The sequence below is a fragment of the Maniola hyperantus genome, chromosome 4, assembly GCF_902806685.2.
Source record: "Maniola hyperantus chromosome 4, iAphHyp1.2, whole genome shotgun sequence".
NCBI lineage: Eukaryota > Metazoa > Arthropoda > Insecta > Lepidoptera > Nymphalidae > Maniola > Maniola hyperantus.
Window position 1 is genome coordinate 12,369,590 of NC_048539.1, and position 24,399 is coordinate 12,393,988.

The window sequence follows — 24,399 nt, forward strand, 5'->3', positions numbered from 1 at the left end:
TGCGAGATAATAAAAAAACTAAAGTTATGTTGCAATACAAGCTGATAAAATAAGGTTGCTGTTAAAGTAAAATTTGCCCATCCAAAAATGAGCAAAAACTTGCGTAACTCCATGATTAGGGTGATAGGTCTTTTGGTATTTTGAGGAATCCTGACTTGTGCAACGCAAGTATGTTTTTGCCGTAGTGAACGTTTACAGTAATTTGACCTTAATCGCTTGTGGATGTGCAACTAACCCATAAAGGTTTTAATTTTTAACAAAGATTTTCTAGGTTTTCAACTTTTCATCACTACCCCTATTATAAATGCGAAAGTGTGTTTGTTTGTTGGTTTGTCCTTAAATCACGTCGCAACGGAGCAACGGATCGACGTGATTTTTTGCATAGGTATAGTTTAAGACCTGAAGAGTGACTTTTTATCCCTGAAAATCAAAGAGTTCCCACGGGATTTTCAAAATCTAAATCCACGCGTAAGAAGTCGCGGGCATCCGCTAGTAATGACAAAGGCAAATTATTCAAATTTTAAGTTGATGCCAATACTAGGCAATCGGGGTGTGAGGCGGGGGGACGCCCTGCACACCCGCACGTCACCCGTGCTCGCTCGCACCGGGTTAGCGCGGGAGCAGTGAGGGTGTGCGGGGCGTTCCCACCCCGATTGTCATCTCGACCTGTCTACGTACTCGTACTATAGTTACCTTCTGAAATATGCAAGTGTGATAGACGCACGGACAGACGGGCAGATGGACATGGCGCGACTATAAATTCTTGACGACTACGGAACCCTAAAAATGGGTTTGGTCTATTTACTCTTGATAAGCTTCAAAGCGTGTTGGGACCAAAGTTTATTGCTCTGATTGCCTCACTTGTATGGTGTTTGTGAGTCAATATTTGTGGTCGATATGTTGACTTTAGCCTCCAGCTAGAACCTTACACATACCATCTGAGATATACTTTTAATTACAGACCTTAGTGTGATAGACTGTTGGTATAAAATAGCATGTTATCAGGGTTTTCGATTTGGACTTAGCTGTGTAATGACGTTGAAGTCTTTTGTATGAAACCGTTTCAATATTCGGTACAATAATAGTGTGATTTCAATATTATGGTTAAAAAACATTCAAGTGTGAGGCGGACTCGCACACGAAGGGTTCTGTACCATTTTACAAGAAATAACACTTTTTAATTGTTTTAATTTTCATGGTCGCCATATTATTATTTGTTGTTACAGCGGCAATAAAAATACACATTCTAAGAAAATTTCAACTCTACCTATTACGAGATACAGCCCGCTGAAAGACAGACGGACGAACGGATATAATTTTGAAATCAGACAGAGTAAATTATGAAACCTAATTTTATATACCTACCTACCTAATAGTAAAAATTCTACATGTACTTACCTGCTATTGTATTAGATTTCATAATTCTGCTAGATAAATAACATGATGGCTAAGAGCTAGCGCGCACCACGGAAAATTTCCGTACGTTTTCCCCCGCGAAATTTTAAAACGCACTGTAACTCACCGACCCGTGGTGCGCGCTAGCTCTTAATATTTTACTTCTTAATCTTTTTAAACACTTTTAATTGCTGTAAGAATGTTATATATAGGTATCGACGTTGTAAACAGGAACTTGTGATTACGTATAAATTAACAAAGTAAGTACCTAATTAAATTATTTTTAAATACATTATTTAATAATGAGGTAGTTTACAGAGGAAATCATTAATTAAATCATAACAGTACGAACTTGACCTAAAAGAGTTTCTTGCGAGGTCGGACGCTTGTATTAAAAGTGTGAATCCTAAATCTTCGTATTCACTAGAGGCAGTGGTGGTTCGAGCAAATGTTTTACCTTCATTAGACCAGCCACCCAATTGTGTAAGAATAACCATTTCATGGCTATCGCAATCGTCAAGAATTCTGCCCTTTGATTGGCTGTGAAAATATGTAAACAGCGAATCAACCAATCATAGGGCAGAATGTCTTGACGATTGCGATAGCCATGAAATGGTTATTCTTACACAATTGGGGGGCTGGAATGCTTCCTCTATACGAGGCAATCTCTATATTTTGTCAACGAAGTTTGCCTCCTGGCGCGCGCGCGAAGGAGACTCAATTCTGAGATAATAGAGAGTACTTTGGCTTTGCTCAGACTTAAGACATTGTTAAAACGAGACAGCGTTATATCACTGACATGAATCTGTCTCATTTTAACGGAAACTAAAGTATGAGCAAAGTCAGAGTACGCTCTATTGCTTTCAACCAGTCTGAACTCTGAACCATGCGTTTAGTGGAGACGGACAGGAGTATAGATAAAGTGTATTCAAAGAACAGCCTCAGTTTTCCTCAAGTCAAGGTTACTTAATCTGAGGTTGCTTACGGGGATAGTCGAAGGGTTTCTCTTCTCAAAATAATACAAGAACCTGGTATATTTTTTGCCCAACATTTTCGGCCAATGCTCTCGACAAAGTCGTTCAAGTCCATTTGATGTTGATTTACCGCCTGCAACCAATAAACGCCAAACGCAACACACATACACAAATACGCGCGCGCGCGCAACCTAAATCAGGTGGCACAAAAGTCGTAGAATCGCTAGGTAGCTGAATTTAGTGTTTTAATACACAACTTAAACCATCTTGGCACAATTTACAAACAGCGTTTACACAATATCATCATCATCATCAACAACCAATAGGCGTCCACGGCTGGACATAGGCCTCTTGTAGGGACTTCCACACGCCACGGTCTTGCGCCGCCGCCTGGATCCAGCGGCTCCCTGCGACTCGTCTGATGTCGTCCGTCCACCTAGTGGGAGGTCTTCCAACGCTGCGTCTTCCGGTGCGAGGTCGCCATTCTAGCACCTTGGGACCCCAACGTTTAGCGGTTGTACGAACTATGTGCCCTGCCCATTGCCACTTCAGCTTCGCGTTTACACATCGTTGTGTAAACCACAGAATAGGTATATAAGGACTTCTAACATCAATGGTGTAAACGCTGTTTGTGACATTAGGTAGGTACCTACTTATTAATGAATCATCAAATCAATGTTAGCTAGTAGGACATACTACGGCTTGTCACAATTTTCATGGAACACAGGTTCGTCACCGATTATTCCATAGCATTTACCTACTCATATTTCCACTAGCACATGTGACTCATCGGCGACAAAGCACTGGTCAGTCGTACCCCTAAGCTCCAAAGCTTGGAATATCGGCGCAACGTCGCACTGTAGTCGAAATTCTATGAACTCAGCCGATGCGATTCGCTTCCTCGTTTCTAATGCGCACTGCTAGAATATAGAACGCCCATCCGGCTTCCGTTTTCCCACCAGCTACAATATTTGTATCTGGTACTTTCCATCAAAGAAGAGTTTGTATCTACATCTTCTAGACAGATGCGCTCCTCCTTAGGCTACATTATCTGTCATTGCAGTGAAACGCAAGCCTATATTTATAGATAATGAAAAAAAATCTTAAGTGCGAGTCCAAAAAAAATTCACAAACACATATATATTTTTTTAATTATCGTGGCGGTAATTTTGAAATTTTTATTATTTGTTGTTATAGCTACAACAGAAATACACATTCTGTAAAAATTTCATCTCTCTACCTATTACGGTTCACGAGATACAGCCCACTGACAGACATGCGGACGGACAGCAAAGTCTAGTAATTGGGTTCCGCAGGCACCCTTTGAGTTTGAGAACCCTAACACTATGATTGGTATTAGTAATGAAACAAACCACAGATTCGTCTCATTGTTTTACCTGGCGTCATCGCTATGGCGACGCCGGTGACTCAGTTTCCTGTGGATGTCTCGATGATGTGTGGATTTGACGTGACCTTGGTGCTTTATTGTCTTCAAATACAACACAGTAGCAGAGATACAGTGCGACAAGGCTCTCTTGGTACTTTAATGACATTAACAGGGGGGCGCTGTTGGAGAACAAAGGCTTAGATTATTCAAACAAGAACAAAGGGGACACTTGACGGCAACGTTAGTTCCGAATTTTCGCCACGCGCCAAGATAGCCTTGTCGCACTGTAATTACGCGTCCCATTCGGATTTTTTTTCATTTGAGTAAAATATGTCTACTTTCCTACAAAGTTTTACTGTATCTTTAATGGCCGAAATTCATAAAGGACTAAGACCGCAGCCAGCGCGTGGCAGACCTTCGTTATTTTATAAAAGCTGAAAGTTTATCTGCGTATTGTCCCCAACACTGGGAGGAACGATCAGTTACTATGAAGTTTGGATCATTGTGACTTTGGGAGATACCAGGTAGTAAAAGTGTAAAAAACCTACGTCAAACTATAAAGTCAATTTTTTTATATTATCTTCAGAATAGTAGAAATCACGTCATGCATTACCAGACTAGTATCGTGGCAACCCCCTGCCAGCCACCCTTAAACTTTTAAACTTTAGAGCGTCTGGCAGGTATTGCCACCACAATAGTGTCTGACAATGCATGGCGTGATTTGTAATGATATTCTGAAGATAATATAAAAAATTAGACTTTATACTTTGATGTAAGTTTTTTTACACCTTTATAACCAGTTATCACTCAAAGCCACCATGATCGAAACTTCATAGTAGCTGATCGTTCCTCTCTGTGTTGGGGACAATACGCAAAGAAACTTTCATTCAGTTTTTATAAAGTAAAGGTCTGGCACGCGCTGGCTCTCTCTCTCTGGATTGATGACAAAGGTTATCATTTTGTTAAAGTAAGATAATTTTATTGTCTAAGTCATTAGACAACCATACGAGTACCATATCTGTAGAACAGATTAAACGTTTGGTTATCGCTCGATCCCAATGTTTTGTCGTAATAAATTTCATCATAACCGGTGCATGTCGGGTGCTTGCATACTGACATAGATCGGCATAACTTCTTACTAAATATGGTTGTTCATCCTAACCACTTTTTTTACTTGTTAATCTGTTAACATTTATATGGCGAGAGGTTTTAGTAAGAGCTATAAAGAGATTGCACATCACACTACGCGTCCCACGAGTCGCGCGCAGCGCAATGCATATAGATAATATTGCAATTCTTTTGACGATTCGTTTATGTTTCCAGTTTTGATCAGTCAACATCATCATCATCGCCAGCCGTCTCCTTTCAGAAGGGTTTGGCCATAGTCTGCCACACTGGCCAAGTGCGGATTATAACAGACTTCACACATCTTTGAGAACGTTATGGATAACTCTCAGCCACGCCGGTTTCCTCACGAATGTTTTGCAGCACTGATCAGAGCAAGTGATATTTAACTGCTTAAACGCACATAGCTCCGAAAAGTTAGAGATTTAATCAGTGGCTGCGTATTATTCCAAACAGTTTCCGACTGTAGTTTCGGCATCCGGTTGATGAGAAACGAGTAGTCAGATTTATAATAAGTTATTTCCACTGTTGGTTTAACAAGTTTTATTAGATTTTAGTGGTCACTAGCTTCTGCTCGTGACTTCGTCCGGGTGGACTACATACATTTTTAATCCCTATTTTACCCCCTTAGGGATACAATTTTGAAAAATCCTGTCTTAGCGGATGACAACGTAATCCGCGATGATAGCTATCTGCATGCCAAATTTCAGCCGGATCCGTCAAGTAGTTTGAACTTTGCGTTGATAGATCAGTCAGTCAGTCAGTCAGCCAGTCAGCTTTTCCTTTTACATATTTAGATAACGGAGACTGACAGTTTGACAGTATTACTTAGTAGTAATTTCTGTAGCACTTACGGAAGGATCTTGAATTCGGACTACCCAGGACGATTGCCCATCTAAGTCGATTTAGGTCAACGTTACTTAACTGGCGCAATCGGTAAATCGTCCTATCTACACTATACCTACTCATCTAGTGCACATCACCTCATGCCTATGACGTCATCAATCATCGTCTTGTAGCTTGCATCGTGTACGTCTTAAAATCGTAATCACCTCTGATTGGTCGATACTCTTTCACTATTGTCTAAAAAGCATTGTAGGGGCAAGAATTACTTAAATCCAACCAATCACAATGGATGCAGGTTTTTCGCAACTGAGCAGCTGATGATGTCATTACATTACTCGTAATATGATTTGTGGTGTAATATGCGATCACTCTTAACAGTTATAAATAGGAGATTCCCGCTGAGCGTTGATATATTCGTTGCAGACATGCAAACGGGCAGAGGAATTAATTGTGAAATATTAAATGCTAGAATGAAAAATAATAGTGGGCGTTTTGAGCAATTGGTACAAGCGCACAATATAATAGGTGTATTAATAAAATTAATCTACATTCGTATTCGTATTCTTTTCAATATTAATTATTAATAATAGGTTATTTTGATCAATGGAGTAGAATAGGTGAATAGGGATTATAAATACTCGTTATATCTAATCTATAAAGATGGAAGTATTATTCACTAAAATCACTATCACTTTCAGTAATTGAAGTTGATTGTTATTCCTAAAATGTTCCTTTTACCTTTTGCGGTACGGAACCCTAAAAATCAATATGGAAAGGCAGTCGTGTTTTTAATTATATCTACTTACTTACTTGTTATCGCAGAAAATGAAAGAGTTCTCCCGAGATCCCAAAGGGTTTACGTTACAAAGATTTTATGTCTAGATGCTTAATGTCTCAAAATTTTAAATAATACTACCTATATCAGTCAGTCAGTTTATCCTTTTAGTTTTATATCATGTAGTTAACGAGATAGTTACCTATAGAAGATGAACTGTGTTAAAGTATCTTTATAATTATTAATATAATTTTTTTGGCTTCGATCGAGCAAAAAGTCAAAAAGCTAGGCACCAAGCTATAACAAGCGGCGATACAAAGATGGCTGCAACATGCTTACGTGCCGGCAAAATTCTTATACTTTTTTCTCGTTCTTGTGTAAATAGACGATGGAATAACGCTTTTTGTGTATCCTTAATCATTCACTCGTTTTATATTTTTCTCTGTGGCACCGCTGCCAAGGTCGTGGCAAAGTGCTGAACGGGTTTCAGACTATATGGACATTAATAATGGTCTTTTTTAAAAGAAAAAGACCACTACCATAATTCACGATTTAATTATATACTTACATATTTTTATTAATTGTTAAGCTTTTAATGGCAAAATAAAATAAATTCAACATGGGTCGGAACTCGGATTTCGGAAAATTAATTATCTTATGAATATTTCATAGAACTGAGATCTACAAGAGCGTAGGTACCTAGTTTTATTTTTAGTTTTATTTATTTATTTTATGGAAATAAACAGTAATAATAAAAATGATAGGTATAACTGATAGATACATTACTTTTTTCTCAGACATTACATTATTTTCTTAGAGTTAAAATGAGAGAAGTCTTCAAAAGTAGTTTTAAAAAATTGCTGTGCATAAATACCGGTTGAATAAGGTTCTTTCTAGGTTTCCATGAGGATGCAAGGCTGATTCCGGTGTCGCCTTCATGACAACTGGGCTGTCACGTACAGCATCCTACAGTCAGTCATGCGTGTTAAATGACCTTAAGAACTAGAAGCGCAGGCTTAGTATGGCGAACAAAATTCCGCAAGCGCATCCATAGATTCCATGATTCCATAGTACTTACCCGAGTTACTTATTCAAAGAGAACATGAAGTTTAAAAAATCTATTAAGAGTATGCCTTAAAAAAGCATATTATACAGTGGAAGACAATGTAAATGATAAGAAAGCTTGGATTTGACTCGCTCCAGCAATGCACGGGGCTGCAATTGCTTGTACAGTATGGTATAATAATATTGTAAATTATGGATGACTTGAAAAGAGCAACCGCCGAGTTTCTTGCTGGTTCTTCTCGGTAGGAACGGCATTCCGAACCAGTGGTAAATTAAACTAGTTAAACATTCATAAGAACTTGTAGTAAGTCTACTCGAATAAAATAAATTCTATTCTATTCTATTCTAACATTTTGAATAAGCTTTTAGCTTGTCCAGCTTCACAAATTTCTATGGCGAGTAACCATGCTGTAGAGATGACTGAGTTTTCAGTCTATACCTATGTCTGAGATGAAAAAACCCCCATTAAGTATTTGTTGAATATACAAGTCATTGTCATCATCTTAACTCATCGCCAGCCCTACTCAGAATGAAGCCAAATTCCACCACGTTGGCCAAATGTAAATTGACAAACTTTACACAATATAATATTGAGAATATTATGGAGAGTAAAGAATAGGCATGCAAGTTTTAACGTGATATATTTAATTGCTTAGGAAAACGCACGAATTCGAAACCCCGGACCCCTTGAATAGGAGGCCGAAGTCTTATCCACTAGTGACTAGGCTACCATCTTTGTACCTGAAAAGATTTCATTCACATTGTAGTTTATCAGTTGGTATTCGTCTTTTTTGACCGTGGCGTGTGGAAGTCCCTACAAGAGACCTATGTCCAGCATTGGACGTCTATCTGTTGATGATGATGATGATGATTCGTCTTTTTAATTTTTGAAGAAAGCAATTCAAGTAAAAACAAATCGACAGAACGGCACGTTGTAGGTATAGGCACTTACCTACATAATTACAGCAGAACCAACACAACTTTTGCAAATTGTAGATAGGTAGGTAGGTAGGTTGGATGCACGAAGATTTTTTTTCACACTTGTTTTTTATACACGTTCAAGCAAATCGATATTGTAACACGTACGATTACGGTACGTGAAGAGGTAAGTAGGCTTGTATTACACGAGTTGTCGAAAGCTGTGTTTTTATTGTAATTCACTGTAATCTTTTTGTAATTCACTGTAATTTTATTGTAATGCGCTGTAATTTTATCGCTTTGGCAGCGTACGACTGTTCAACAACACACGTTTTATGTCCATCGGTCGGGACGAGGGTAAAGGGGACGCATGAATATTGGAATAATATTGTCTATGTAAGTACATAAAGTACCTATACGAAGCCTTTCATGAGGATTATTTCACAAAATATAGGAAAACTTTATGATTTTGGGATCCCTTTATAAATAGCAATTTTATTGTTTTCATTTTTATCGAAAAGCGAGTTTTAGCCGTGAATTTAGGTACTTGTTTACCTAATGAAAAATCTTGTAGGAACTCCTCATTTTCCGAGATAAAAATAATCTAAAGCGACAAAAAGTCGTTTTTATAATATGACTGACTAAATTTATTTATTTATTTCAAAAATGTTGTACAAGACAAAGACTCCTTAAAACTAGTACAAGGTAGAAAAAAGGGAGAAACAATAAAAATATGAGAACCTGAAGGAGTGCTTTGGCGTCCGTGCTAGGTAAACCTGTGTTACGGGCGCCGCAGCCTTCCCTTGGATCCATCGATTAATATGGAGTACAAATAAATTTAAATTAGGCTATTTTAGTAACAATATTGTGTGTGCGTGTGTGTGCGTGTGTGTGTGTGTGTGTGACTGAAGTCAATCATAGCTAGTTGTTATTTAACTTAGTCTTAACCACTATGAAGTTGAGAAATTGTTGCTGAAGCGAACAATTTCTCGACCCCACAGTAGTCAAGACTCCTTAGCCAAGCGTATATTGTTTTTTTTTAATTTAGTTTGTTGAGATTAAACTAAATGGACTGCCAACCAATATTAAAATTGCCATATTTTTTTTATTAGGCAAGTAGATTTAGGAACATGACGTAGAGATCTACTTAATTTACTAGCGACTCGCCTGGGCTTCTCACGGCTAGTAGCTTTTTACAATTTTTCGTAGGGCCCTCTAATTTTTAAAAAAAATAAAATATAACTTATTGTAACTTACGAATAATGTAGCTGTCTACTGGTGAAAGAATTTTAAAAATCGGTTCAGTAGTTCCAGAGATTACTTCTCACAAACAAACTTATAAACTTTACGTCTTTATAATATTAGTATAAATGAAGAAAATTCGAGAGTTAGGGTTTTTAATAATGACAAAACCATTTGCCAAACTACAAAACATTTATTAGGAAAAGGAAATTTTATCATTCTGTATTTCGGCATGTCTGTATGTCTGTTTGACGGAGTTGTTTGTGGGAACAGCTCCTTATAATATGACGTGATCAAAATGACCATGTCGACAAATAATACGTTGATTGAATATATTAAATGGCATTGATGGCCAATTTCGACAAAAACAATTCTTAGCTAAGTATTTTAAATTATATTTTATTAAAAACTCTTCCTGATTCCTGCGACTTCGTTAGCAGGTTAAAGTTTTTTAAACTACCGTGGTAACTCTATGGTTTTCCAGGATAAAAAGTAAGTCTATATCAAATAGTACTTAATTAATAATTAGTAGTGTACATTGTATTTTACATGGTGTATATTAAAAGCGGTGATAGCCTAGTGGTTATGACGTCGGCCTCTTATTCGGGAAGATCGGGAGTTCGATCCCGGACGCGCACCTCTAACTTTTCGGAGTTATGTGCGAACAAGCAATTAAATATCACTTGCTTGGTGAAGGAAAACATTGCGAGAAAACCGGCACAATATTCTCAGAGGTGTGTGCAGAAGTCTGCCAATTCGCACTTTGCCAGCGTGGCGGATTATGTCTTACACTATTCTCATTCTGAGAGGAGACCTGTGATCAATAGTGCGCCGGTGATAGTTTGAACATGATGAAGGATTCTTATAGGAATATTTTTACGCAGTCACTGGCGGCTCTGTCTGACTTTTCTATGGCCATAAAATTATTCTGTTACTTTTATATCACCCGTCAACCACTGTGCAGACTGTACAGTGCATACTAAGTAAACTAAGCAGAAAGGCATTTCTAAGTACTGATGTGATGTGCTGTACCTACAAGCAAGTGGCATTGTACGCGATGATGCATGGAATGACAATGGCTTTGACTCACGGAATCACATTTTATATCGCTGATTTACATCTCCGCATCGTCGTCGAGTCAATATTCTAAGGGGGAACTATTTGTGGTCGTCCGTATTCGGATGCGCATGGGATTCGGACTAACGACTAATACGAACGACGAAGTGTATTTGCACCATAAGTAAAGCTGAATCAGATTAAGTGCGAGAACGACCGGCATCGACTAACGAGCAAGTGTAATTGCGCCATAATAAGTAAAGCCTTTTTAGCTGGGTTTGATTCTATATTCTACCCAATAAACGCAATATTCTGAGACTTTTTATTTAGGTGTGATTACCGTTTTCCGGTACGGATCTAGCTCGTAGTATGAGAAATGATTGATGTTTCTATGATTACTCTTTTTGCTATGATTATTTTTATTGATAATGGCTTTTTTGTGAGCCCGATCACACTTAATGGTAACTACAGATTGTTGAATATGGTATTGTACAGAGTGCAGATCTAAACCAAGTACATAGGTACAATTACACTTAAAGCTACCTACTCACTATACAAGCGAGGGTCACAGAATTCTTTTAAATAGGCAAAAAGAATAGTCTTGACTCAGTGTCTGATGTATCATCGCCCAACCCAAACCTTTGGACCTATTTGAAATTATGCAGTTTCCCGTTACTTTGAAAAAAAAATAGTCAAATACAAGTTAGCCTTTGACTGCAATCTCACCTGGTGGTAAGTGAGGATACAGTTAGATGGCAGCGGGCTAACCTGGAAGGGGTATGGCAGTTTTTATTAAACTCCATGCCCCTTTATCTACACGGCATTGTACCGGAACGCTAAATCGCTTGGCGGCACGGCTTTGCTGGTAGAGTGGTAACTAGCCACGGCCGAAGCCTCCCACTAGACTAGACCAGAAATTTAGAAATTATAAAATCGAACCCGGGACCTCTCATTAATAAGACTTATCACTGCGCCAGGGAGGTCGTCTTGTCTCACTGTCTGATTTATCATCGCCCAACCTAAACCTTTAGACCTAGGCAGCTGAAATTATGCACCGTTTCCCGTTACAGCTAAATGTCACTGTGGTCTCGGCATAAAACAAATCGCCGCATGTTTAGGGCCGCAAAATTAACGTTATTTAAAAGCTACTTTCCATTAATTGTAGCATGCCGTGTTGTCGCATGTAGTAGGTACCTACCTATCTAATTGCTCTGGCGTGAAACAGCTGCTAAAAAACGGTGACACCAATTCTAATGGTGCCCGCGACAACTGTCCGCGTAGATTTAGATTTTTAAATCCCGTGAGAACTATTTTATTTTCCGGAAAAATATCCTCTACCAATTTCTAGGACGTAAGCTATCTATGAGCACGTCAAGAATATTCAGCAGTTGAGGCTTGAAATGGTAATGGACAGATAGAGACATGCTTTAGCATCTATTATGTAGCTGGTATGGATTTTTGTTACGAGGATGTATAGCGAGGGAATTGCGAGATGCCCAACAATGGTATTGCTTCATTTTCAACATAGCTCATTGAAAACTTTGCCAAACGGCCCTAATGGTGGATTTCCCATAGGTACATTATAATTTATAAGCGTTTTCGCACATTCCGAATGTATGGTTGTTTGTAATGTTTTTTGTTACAGAAACCAGACGACAATGTGACGAAGTTTTCCCGCCGTTTATGGTGTCAGCCATCTTGATTTATCAGATACAAGCTGTTTTACCAGGTAAATCTAATAATTAGTAATAATTCCCAACATTTATTTGAAAAAAAAATCACTTGTCAAGGAGTTTACTTATTTTTAATTAAATATGTAGTAAGTACTTAAATGCTGCATTTCTTTGAATTGATTTTTTTAAACTGTATTTTCAAAGTCAATGCTCGCTCGATAGCTTTACCTTATACAAATAACTAGCTCCATAAATCTTAGGGTCGTTCACTTCGAATAACGCTATAATAATAGTCAATCAAGAAAGCAAAAACATAAATTATTAAAATACCGCAGAAGTATTTTGCTGACAAATAAGAGGAGAATATAAAAAAAATACTATTTAGCAAAAAGTTAAATACTTAGTCGAAATTCAGATTGCTGTTTTATTATTCAAAAGTCAAACACACCAGACTCCCACAAACGATGTATTTATAAGAAGGATAATATAGAAATCTATGTGATTAACAATTTACCCGGTTTTCCGAGACACAGTTTTAAATTTTAAGTCAACATAAGTGTTGAGCCAATAAAATTTATTCCGTCTTTATCTTATCTTAATTATTCTTAGTTGTTCTTTTTAATTTTGATGTTAATCACGTGTCATGGCTCCACAATAGATAAGTATTGAATGCCAACCACAAAATAAATCAATCCATCGTACAGGCTGCTCAATAGAACAGAAGACTTTATATTTAGTCTCAGATATGCGATATCTAAGTATTATCCGTTATGCCATTAGGTAAATGAGAACATCGCAGTACTTAGCGCTGGTCAGACATTTATCTTCGCGGTATTTATTGAGGCATTTACTGACAATGCAGAATTTATGTGCTGTTAGGAAGGCTGTTAGGCGTACTTGATTTTGATGAAAGGTACAGAGATAGCTTGCATCCCAGAGACGTCCACACAGCACGGGATTTTAATACCATAAATTTAATTACACATTAACTATACGATTATTAAAGACAACATCTTTTGAAATGACATCTTTTAATTATTAATTAAATGAAATGAAATGAAAATCTTTTTTATTCGTATAAACTTTTACAAGTGCTTACGAATAGTCGGATGCATCTACCACTGGTTCGGAATACCTTTCCTGCCGAGAAGAACCAGCAAGAAACTCGGCGGTTGCTATGATAATGATAAAGAAATGGAAGATAAAATCAATATCACCCTCTTTTGCGGTTAATTGTCGAGAAACCTCGCCACCACGCCAGAAATGAAGAAATTATAAAATTCTAAAGTCCTGCCAGGAATCAAACCCGGGACCTCCCACAGTGCTTACCAGTGGTCCCTAGTGGGAGGCCTAGCTGGTGTGAGACCGCCATTTTAGAACTTTGAAGATTTGAATAAAAGGACTATTTTCTTAAAAAACACGCTTGCGAAAACTTACTTTGTACTTAGCTAAAAATAAAGTATTTTCTTATTCATACGCACGAAGTTGGTGCGTGAACATGCATTCCATTATACTGGTATGTACATAATAAGGTACCTATTGCTATTACATTCTTGCGGAGCTTTGTCACTGCTTGATACTTGACGCATGTCTAATAGTAGATTGTAACAAGGGCACAAAACAAGCCATTTTATTCGAAACGTTTATCTATCTACCCGAGCCGAAGGCAAGGGTAGATATTTAAGTCGAGCATAACATGGAGTTTATGACTGAGTTTCACTTCGATTGCGAGGAAATGAAACAACAATATTATTATAAATACATGTATAAAGTGCAATACGAGGAATTTTGTAATGCAAAATGTTACTGGTACTATAGATATTACATCATTATACATACATTTTCAATTTTTTTTGTGTCATCCATATGTCATCAGATAAATTTTTGTTTTATAAACACTTTATGCACAAGAGCAAGAAAATCAGTGTTAGTTCGCTTGCAGCCAGCCACAGCCAGCATAAAAAAGAACTTTACAAGCATGAGAAGTGAAAATAACTTTATAATAGCTGATAGCTAGGATTTAAATGTTTGCTCATTTTAAGTTAGTAGGTAGGTAAGTGAGTAGGTAGGTAGGTAAGTAACATTTACTGAATGTTAAGTGATTAAGTAGAATTTAATAGGTAGGAGTTCTAATAAAATACATGAGCCCATCTGATACTGAGGTTTAATAAATATCTTCATATAACATAATAATATAAATTATTGGCAACATTGGTCGCTTCAGCGTAAAACAGGCTCAAGTAACGCGGAGTAACTTAACATTATTGAAAGTTGAAGCTATGCCATAAATAAATAATACCTACGTAGTATAGGCCTACTTACTACATTTTATGCTAAGAATAAAAGTGTATCATTCTGAAGTTGCACTCCGTATAACGTTACACATTTATTGCTAACAGCCATACAGATTTAGAATAGTAAATAGAAGATGTTGATAACAAACTATCCTACACAAAGTTGCAATATTTATATTTATTTTAGAGCAAGTATTGTAAAAAGCAACCCGATCTCCTCTAGGGGAGGAGCTATCACCTTTTACTAAAGTACTAGACCATGGAACCAATAAAATTATGAAGGTGTTATCGATATTGCAAGTGTGCTTAGGTTCTATTCACTAAATTTTGTTGCATGGCAGCGATGAATTGTATTTGGTCAAATTGTATTAAAAGTTAAAACAGAATTTTTACGGACTAAAAATTGAGTCGTTAATAATAATGTAACGCTTAATAAATAAATTAATTCTGGACTAAACCCGTTGAATATTATATAATAAAATTTAATATATTATAAAAAATAAAATATAACGGAGTGTTTAAGTAGTTTTACTTAAGTACCTGAGTTTATATTTGGGGCTACTGCCGTGCCTATCTTTTATTCGAGAGGTCAGGGTTCGATCCCGGGCACGCGCCTCTAACTTTTCGGAGTTCTGTGAGTTTTAAGCAATTAATTAATATCACTTGCTTTAATGGTGAAGGAAAATATTGTGAGGTAATCTGCATACTTGAGAGTTCTCCATAATATTCTCATAGGTGTGTGAAGTCTGCCAATACGCACTTGGCCATCGTGTCAGACTATGGCCTAAACCCTTCGCCCTTCTCATTCGGAAAGGAAACCTGTGCATGATAATATTTAGGGCTTATATTTTCTTGTGTTACACGAGAGAGCTCTTAAGCGTGTTGCTTGGTAAAATATATCGCTTGAGATACTTGTCTAACGTATCAGTGCAAATCCTTTAACGGCATTTTATATTAGTTTTCAACTCTAGGTCTTTAAGATTAGGATGACTTTTTCAATTTTATTACAAAAGTCGGGATGCCAGTCATCATGACTTTGCAGGATAGGTCCTTTGAAACGATTTGAGTAGATATTTAATTATATTGTGGGGTAAAATTATACATCAAAGAGGCCGACCGACTGGATGTAATATTCTTAGAACCACATAATTTCTGAGCTGAAAATTCTTAAAGATATTTGAGATTTTCAAGCATTGGATTATGAGAACTTTAAAATCCATCGTTTTCAATGCTATTCATGCACTGAGGGTTTAATTTTTGGAATAATAATAGTTTTCTATTTTCATCCTTTGGGGGATCTGGTAGTATCCAACAAAGTTCGGGAGTCATGGTCACCCTACTTAGGCCTGACAAGCTGTACTTATGGCTATCTCGGTCATCTTGCTACTGACACTTTAATGGCATGGAACTAGTATGGATTCATGTAGTGAAGGTTAATCATTTGGAATAAATAACAATTTGCCTTTTTGGGTAGATCATCCCCTGATTCGTCTTCTATTGGGAGTATCCTACAAAGACCGGGACTCATGGTCACCCTGCTTAGACCTAACAAGCTGTGTGGGAATGTATGGCTATCTCGATCGTCTCGTTGCGGACACTTCAATGGAAAGGAACTGGTATGGACACATGTACTGGGGGGGCTTTACTTAATTATTATCGGCAATTTTAATTCGCTTATTCGGCTTTCATACATTTTATTTGCGAATCCTGCAGAATAAGTTTGTGTCGTATTGTCATCATTTTTAGGGTTCCGTACCTCAAAAGGAAAAAAACCGGCCAAGTGCGAGTCAGGCTCGCGCAATGAGGGTTCCGTACTACAGTCGTATTTTTTCGACATTTTGCAGGATAACTCAAAAACTATGATACATAAAAATAAATAAAAATCTGTTTTAGAATGTACAGTTGAATACCTTTCATATGATAACCCACTTGATATAGTTATCTTACTTAGAAAATTGAAAATACTAATTATTATTTCATGATCAAATTTTTTTTATGTGTGGTGTAACCACAAAATCACGGTTTTCAGGTTTTTCCCCAAATTTCAGCTATAAGATCTACCTACCTGCCAAATTTCATGATTCTAGGTCAACGGGAAGTACTCTGTAGGTTTCTTGACAGACCGACAGACAGACAACAAAGTGATCCTATAAGGGTTCCGTTTTTCCTTTTGAGGTACGGAACCCTAAGAAAAGTCCGTCCGTCTGTCCGTCCGTCCGTCCGTAGATGTCTACGTTAATTATTTGGTATCTGCATACCAAATTTCAGCCCGATCTGTCCAGTAGTTTGAGCTGTACTTTGATACATATAAATGTACATAATATGCATTATCCATATTTTCATTTCATTAAAGTAATTTTTTAAAACAGAGACTTTCCTATTAAAAATTTGTTCGTGGATTCTTCAACAGCTATTGTGAATGCATTTTTTGCCTACTCCTTTTCATCCAGTTAAATCCATTCATGTATTATTCAATAAAACTTTTATACCATTCATGTATTCAATAATTTAAACTCTTTATTCACGTTTTGAATTTAAAATACAGCTAAGTACAACTACTAATACAAGGAGTGGATTAAAGAAATTCATTAAAAAAAATTCACCGAGTCCTATAGGCACCTCAATTTTCAGAGCTTAGAAAATGATTTACCAGCGCCAGCGGGGTGGAAAAAGGCTTAGAAAAACAATGCTGAGTCTGTTATATTATCAGCGTGGATTTAGATTTTAAATGCCGGTGACTAAACTGACTGAACTGAACTGATGTAACAGTCAAATCATGGGCAATGGATACGATTCAAGCGTAAATTCGAGCGTAAGTTAATACTTACCCTAAAATTACTGTCCATCCATCCATCCTAAGTTCCATCTTAGGTAGGCTGCGTCATCACTTACCAGCATGTCTGATTGCAGGCTATAAATTAAAAAAACTTGTCCCCTTATCGAGGAGCTTTCAAGACCCCTGTTCCGAAAATACATCACCCTGTTATTTATTCTTTCTGCGTCTTATCCTTTTGCGAGAAAGTGGTCATTTAGACCAATCAGTGCTTCCAAAATTGGCCAGCGTTTTTGAGCAAAAATCGGTCAAGTACGAGTCGGAGTCGCACACGGAAGGTTCCGTATAAGTATACAAGATATAAATACTATTACGCGTACAATCAGAGAAAGGACTCGCCACATTTGCTTCATGTGTCAACTGTCATGGCAAAAGTAAGGTTTATCGTATATGTAGCGTATGTACTAGCTAATGCTCGCGACTTCGTCCGCGTGTACGACATAAATTTCAATCCCCTATGTAACCCCCTTTTTGAATTGTCAAAAATCCTTTCTTAGCGGATGCCTACGTCATAATAGCTACCTGCATGCCAAATTTCAGCCCGATAAGTCCAGTACCTAGTTTGAGCTGTGCGATGATAGATCAGTTAGTCAGTTAGTCAGTCACCTTTTCTATTACATATATATTTAGATTATTTTTAATTTGCATGGTGGCCATTTTGAAATTCGCCATCTTGTTTTTTTACTAAGTTTTAGTAATTGTTATAGCGGCAATAGAAATACACTCCGTGAAAATTTCAACTCTCTGCCTTACGGCTCACGAGATACAGCCCGCTAACAGACAGACAGACGGATTACGGAGGCTTGGTAAAAAAGGGTTCCGTTGGTATTCTTCAGTACGGAACCCTAAAAAGCATAAAAAATCGCATTCGCGCCAGCGTGCAGCGGCGAATTTTCGGTAATTCCAACAAAATTGATTTAATCAACGGCGGGGAATGATCTCATAAATAATGTGGTTTTGCATCGAACCCGTGTTTTGGACAGGTTACGAAAACCCTTAGAATACAGAACGTATATTCTGAGCGAAAACCGCAGATTTTAATTTTTAAGTTTTTATTTTATTTTTTTATTCAGATACAAGTTAGCCCTTGACTGCAATCTCACCTGGTGGTAAGTGACGATGCAGTCTAAGATCGAAGAGGGCTAACCTGGAAGGGGTATGGCAGTTTTTAATAGACCCATGCCCCTTTGGTTTCTACATGGCATCGTACCGGAACGCTAAATCGCTTGTCGGCACGGCTTTCCCGGTAGGGTGGTAACTAGCCACGGCCGAAGCCTCCCACCAGACCAGACCAGAAAATTATAAATTATAAAATTCCTAATCCCTGCCAGGAATCGAACCCGGGACCTCCCACTAATAAGACCACAGCGCTTACAACTGCGCCAGGGAGGTCGTCAAGACCAGGCAGGTTAAAAGCCAGGGCACAGAATACTAACTTATTACTACGTAATGATAGAAGCTGTGATAGCCTAGTGGACGTCCGCCTTCATAATCGGAGGTCAGGGGTTCGGTCCCGGGCGCGCACCTTTAACTTTTCGGAGTTAGGTATGTGCGTTTTAGTGATTAAATATCACTTGCTTTAACGGTAAAGGAAAACATCGCGAGGAAACCTGCATACCTGAGAGTTCTCGATAATGTTCTCAAAGGTGTGTGAAGTCATGCCAATTCGCACTTTGCCAGCGTGGCGGATTATGGCTTAATCCATTCTTATTCACAATTTTTTTTGTGTGATGTAACCACAAATTTACGGTTTTCAGATTTTTCTCCCTTAAGTATGTCTGCTATAAGTCCTACCTACCTGCTAAATTTCATGATTCTAGGTCAACGGGAAGTAGGTTTCTTGACAGACAGACAACAAAGTGATTCTATAAGGGTTCTGTTTTTCCTTTTGAGGTATGGAACCTTAAAAAGTACAAAATAAGCGAGTAAATTGGAGGCCGAAGGAGCCTCTAGTCTAGGCTAGCACGTGCTAGCACCGCTTAGTCCTTAATACATAAAGTTTACTTTAAAATAAAAAGTGAATGGCTCAATACAAAATTATTTGTGTCACGACCACACAAAGACAATAGGTTGGTAGTGATCGCCTATATAAGTGCCCTGCAAATGCAATGGATTCAAATGTGCCGAGATATTAATTATTTGGAGTAGAGTGGAACCAGTCTAAGAACCAGTCCGGTAAGCGACTTGTCAGTGGCTAGCTATGGCCTATGACTAGTGTTGCAAATAGCTCGCTTACTCAATAAGGAACTATGGGGGCGCACTCGCAAGTCGCGACTGATTTGATTTGAACTCGATATGCCTTGCAGTAAATCCTACCTAATGATAAATCTATGCCTACTTACCGAAGATTATGTTCACATCTGAGAAACAAAGTGCCAATTTTCGTAACACAAGTTATCTTAGTACGAGTGTCTAACTAAGTACTCCTTTGGCAGGATCACATTATTTTGTTAACTAGCATAATATTGGGAACTAGTTTATGCTCGCGACTTCGTTCGCGTGGACTACACAAATTTCAAACTCACATTTCACCCTCTTAGGGGTTGAATTTTCAAAAATCCGTCCAGTAGTTTGAGCTGTGCGTTGATAGATCAGTCAGTCAGTCAGTCAGTCAGTCAGTCAGTCAGTCAGTCACCTTTTCCTTTTATATATATTTAGATTATTTGTAAGGTGTAAAATTGTAAAAGTCATTTATATTTTGTAAACAAATAAATAAATTGAAATTAAATAAAATTGAAATTGAATTTTGATTCCTGGTAGGCATACCTATAGTTCTATTTATTTATTTATTTATTCAGATACAAGTTAGCTCTTAACTGCAATCTCACCTGGTGGTAAGTGATGAATTGATGATGCAGTCTAAGATGAAGGCGGGCTAACCTGGATAATTACAACACGTTTATGAGAATTAGAGAACTTCTAATAAAAAGTCGAGGCACTGGCAGGCGTCAAATATTAGTACACTAGATGATACCCGCGACTTCGCCCGCGTGGATTTAGGTTTTTCAAAGTCCTGTGGGAACTCTTCAATTTTCCGGGATAAAAACTTAAAGTAGCCTATGTCCTTCCCCGGGATGCACCAAATATCTCTGTACCAAATTTCGTTAAAATCGGTTTAACGGTTGAGCCGCGAAAAGCTAGTAGACAGGCAGACAGGCAGACAGACAGACAGACAGACAGACAGACAGACAGACAGACATACAGATAAACACACTTTCGCATTTTATAATATTAGTATGGATTTGACACAAGTAGCCCTAATGTAGGTTCCCTATTTTTCTTTCATTTCACGTCACCGTAGCCTATTAATTTGATATATTATTATCGTCAATTCAGGATTAAACCTAGAGCTTCCTCTACTACTTCAGAATGCCTTTCCTACCGCGTAGAACCAGCAAGAAACTCGGCGGTTGCTCTTTTTAAAGATTCGATTTACAATATTGTCTATTTCTGTAGGATAGAGGTCAAACGATAATAGAGAAAAACATTAGGTCCTGTATATTTGTTACCTAATTGTTTTATTCAACCTTGTTTTAAGTCTAACAATAGAAATAAATTGATGATTGTTTTTTTATCTTGTTTTCGTCCAAATCAGCATTCCAATCAATTTTAATATTGCCAAAGTTCATGACGTAAAAGTAAGCATTATGCAAAAATACCGAATCAAGTTTTAAAATGATGTCATCCTTATATAAAAACCCGGGTCGCCTTTTAGTAATCAATTATATTTGGCCATACAGAACTTTTTTTGGACTTTTACCATTATTATTGCAAAGTTCGATTTTTAGGGTTCCGTAGCCGAATGGCAAAAAACGGAACCCTTATAGATTCGTCATGTCTGTCTGTCTGTCTGTCTGTCTGGATGTATGTCACAGACACTTTTTTCCGAAACTATAAGAGTTATACTGTTGAAACTTGGTAAGTAGATGTATTCTGTGAACCGCATTAAGATTTTTACACAAAAATAGAAAAAAAACAATCAATAACTTTTGGGGTTCCCCATACTTAGAACTGAAACCAAAATTTTTTTTTCATCAAACCCATACGTGTGGGGTATCTATGGATAGGTCTTCAAAAATGATATTCAGATTTCTGATATGATTTTTTTCTAAACTGAATAGTTTGCAAGAGAGACACTTCCAAAGTGGTAAAATGTGTGGGTCCCCCCCCCCCCCCTCCTGTAACTTCTAAAATAAGAGAATGATAAAAATAAAAAATATATATGATGTACATTACCATGCAATCTAGTAAGTAGTTTTTGATTTATCGTGCAAAAATGTCGATAAGATACGATTGTACTACGTGCGCGAGTCTAATTCGCACTTGGCCGGTTTTTTTAATTGAATAGATCCTATTTCTACTTCTTTCCCGTTGAGGAGTGCAGGTCCTGGAATCACCTGTGACGCTTGGGCCGTCTCTGTTCCATTTAGGGCCTACATTATAAAATGCAATAGTGTGTTTGGTTTTCCTTCAATCACGCAGCAACGGAGCAACAGGTCGACGTGATTTTTTGCATGGATATGGTTAAAGAACTGGAGACTGGAGAGTGAGATGTGCTACTTTTTATCCCGGAAAATCAGAGAGTTCTCATAGTATTTTTAAAAACCTAAATCCACGCGGATGAAGTCGCGAGCTTCAGCTAGTTGGTTTATCATAATATTCTTACCCTACAAGTAAGCAATAGGATTCGATCTCAAATAATCATCAACATTTTCATTCAGTTAGGAACAGAACATTTTTGTATCATCATCATCATCATCATCATCAACCAATAGACGTCCACTGCTGTACCTACATAGGTCTCTTGTACCACACGCCACGGTCTTGCGCCGCCTGGATCCAGCGGCTCCCTGCGACTCGCCTGATGTCGTCCGTTCACCTAGTCGGGTCTTCCAACGCTGCGTCTTCCGGTGCAAGGTCGCCATTCCAGCACCTTGGACACATTTTTGTATACCGTAAACGAAATATCAAATATCCTGTACAGCTGTTTAACTAAATAGGTAGGTACCTAGGTATTATTTTATTTTTATTACCAAGTTTGGATGGCTATCAAATATGTATTAGGTACGTATAGTTATGAACAAATGAAGTCAAGTTAATCACGATCTATAAAATCGCTCACGTTTTAGAGATAGTAGATACTTAATTGGCTACAAAAAGTTCTCAGAACTTTCAAATAAACAGGAAAAGGAAATGTGGATCATAAAAAACACCGGTCAAATGTCCCGGTATTCAGTTAGTACCTACCTATACCTACTTATTAGACAGAGGGTTCTGTGTTCTCAACTCTCTCAACATCTAAAACTAGCTGACCGGCCTCTCTCCTCTCTTGGCTTCTGTCTTCCGATATTTGTTGAAAAATTACAGGTTTTCATAAAAACTTTCATGACTATAGGGGATAAAAAAAAGATTTTCAATTTTCTTTAAACTTAGTAAGTAGGTAAGTATTTAACCTACACAATCTTTTTAGTAATTATTTTGTTTAGGTTTCAAGTTCAGTTAATGAAGATCTGCACCCAGCAATCCCTTCTCATTCTGCGAGACCTGTAAGGGCGATTGTCTAAAACCTGCATCAATCATTATTACAATCTCAATTGTTCTGATCGCCCTACTGCAGCGCGATTGCGAGAGAATGACAGCTACAAAGTCACGATCGCAATCATCTCTGATTGGTTGACGCTCGCTCACTATTAGCTACAATGCATTGTTGCAACAAGAATCGCACAAATTCAGCCAATCAGAACAATTGAGATTGTAATAATGATTGATGCAGATTTCCCGCAATCGAGGTGCTGGTGCTCGCTTGCGATAGAATGACAGCTACAATGTCAAGATCGCAATCACCTCTGATTGGTTGACGCTCGCTCACTATTGGCTACAATGCATTGTTGCAACAAGAATCGCACAAATTCCGCCAATCACAACAATAGAGATTGTGATAATGATTGATGCAGGTTTTACGAAATCGACCTTCATCATCATCATGATCAACCCATCGCCGACTCGCTACAGAGCACGGGTCTCCTCTCAGAGTGAGAAGGGTTTCGGCCATAGTCTACCACGCTGGCCAAGTGCGGATTGGTAGACTTCACACACCTTTGAGAGCATGCAGGTTTCCTCACGATGTTTTCCTTCACCGTTGAAGCAAGTGATATTTTAATTACTTAAAAACGCACATAACTCCGAAAAGTTAAAGGTGCGTGCCCGGGATCGAACCACCGACCTCCGATTGAAAGGCGGACGTCCTGACCACTAGGCTACCACAGCTTACAACGAAATCGACCTACCGTGCCCATATAGAGGGCCGGCGATACGTTGGTGCAATGATGATCATTTTACTTTGGTGTTACTTTTCTTGAAAAGAAACTCAGGGTTAAGTAAAATGTTAACAAATAACAACTTGTTACATGTAAGACAATAAGAACCTGCGTCCTACCCTCAGAACAAGGACTGTTAGAAGTAGCCCTATTGTGACACTTACTGCTAGAGCGAGATAGCTAAATGCATTTAAGCTCTTGTTAGAACGTGACAAAATGATTATGTTTTGTCCTTATCACCGTGGCCACTTTTTTTGTTTGTCAAAATGTATTTGTACGTGAGTATTTGACAAACAACGTGAAGTGTAGAAGGAATGACATTTCACAAGTAGGAAAATCTGCTTGAGCGAGAGGGACTGAGGGGGCCACGCTAGTTGCAAACCTGTGGTCCTACCGAATATCAGGCATTGAGATTTGAGACAGAAGCAAAAAGTGAAAGCGGTCACAGCCAAAAATGTACCGAGGAGGTCGTTCACAATTACGTCATATTACCACCTAC

At 38.0% G+C, this 24,399-nt stretch overlaps 1 protein-coding gene across 5 annotated transcripts in view; it reads left to right on the forward strand.

Annotated features, from left to right (window-relative positions):
- The window catches only part of pot (papillote), an 88,605-nt gene that overhangs the window by 38,300 nt on the left and 25,906 nt on the right, over positions 1–24,399 (forward strand). For 4 of the 5 annotated variants that reach the window (XM_069497977.1, XM_069497980.1, XM_069497979.1 and 1 more), the window contains one exon: positions 12,429–12,512. The exons of the other annotated variant lie outside the window; for it this stretch is intronic. The gene's annotated coding sequence lies outside the window, so the exon portion shown is untranslated. The remainder of the gene's footprint in view (positions 1–12,428; positions 12,513–24,399) is intronic. 5 annotated transcript variants of the gene reach the window in all.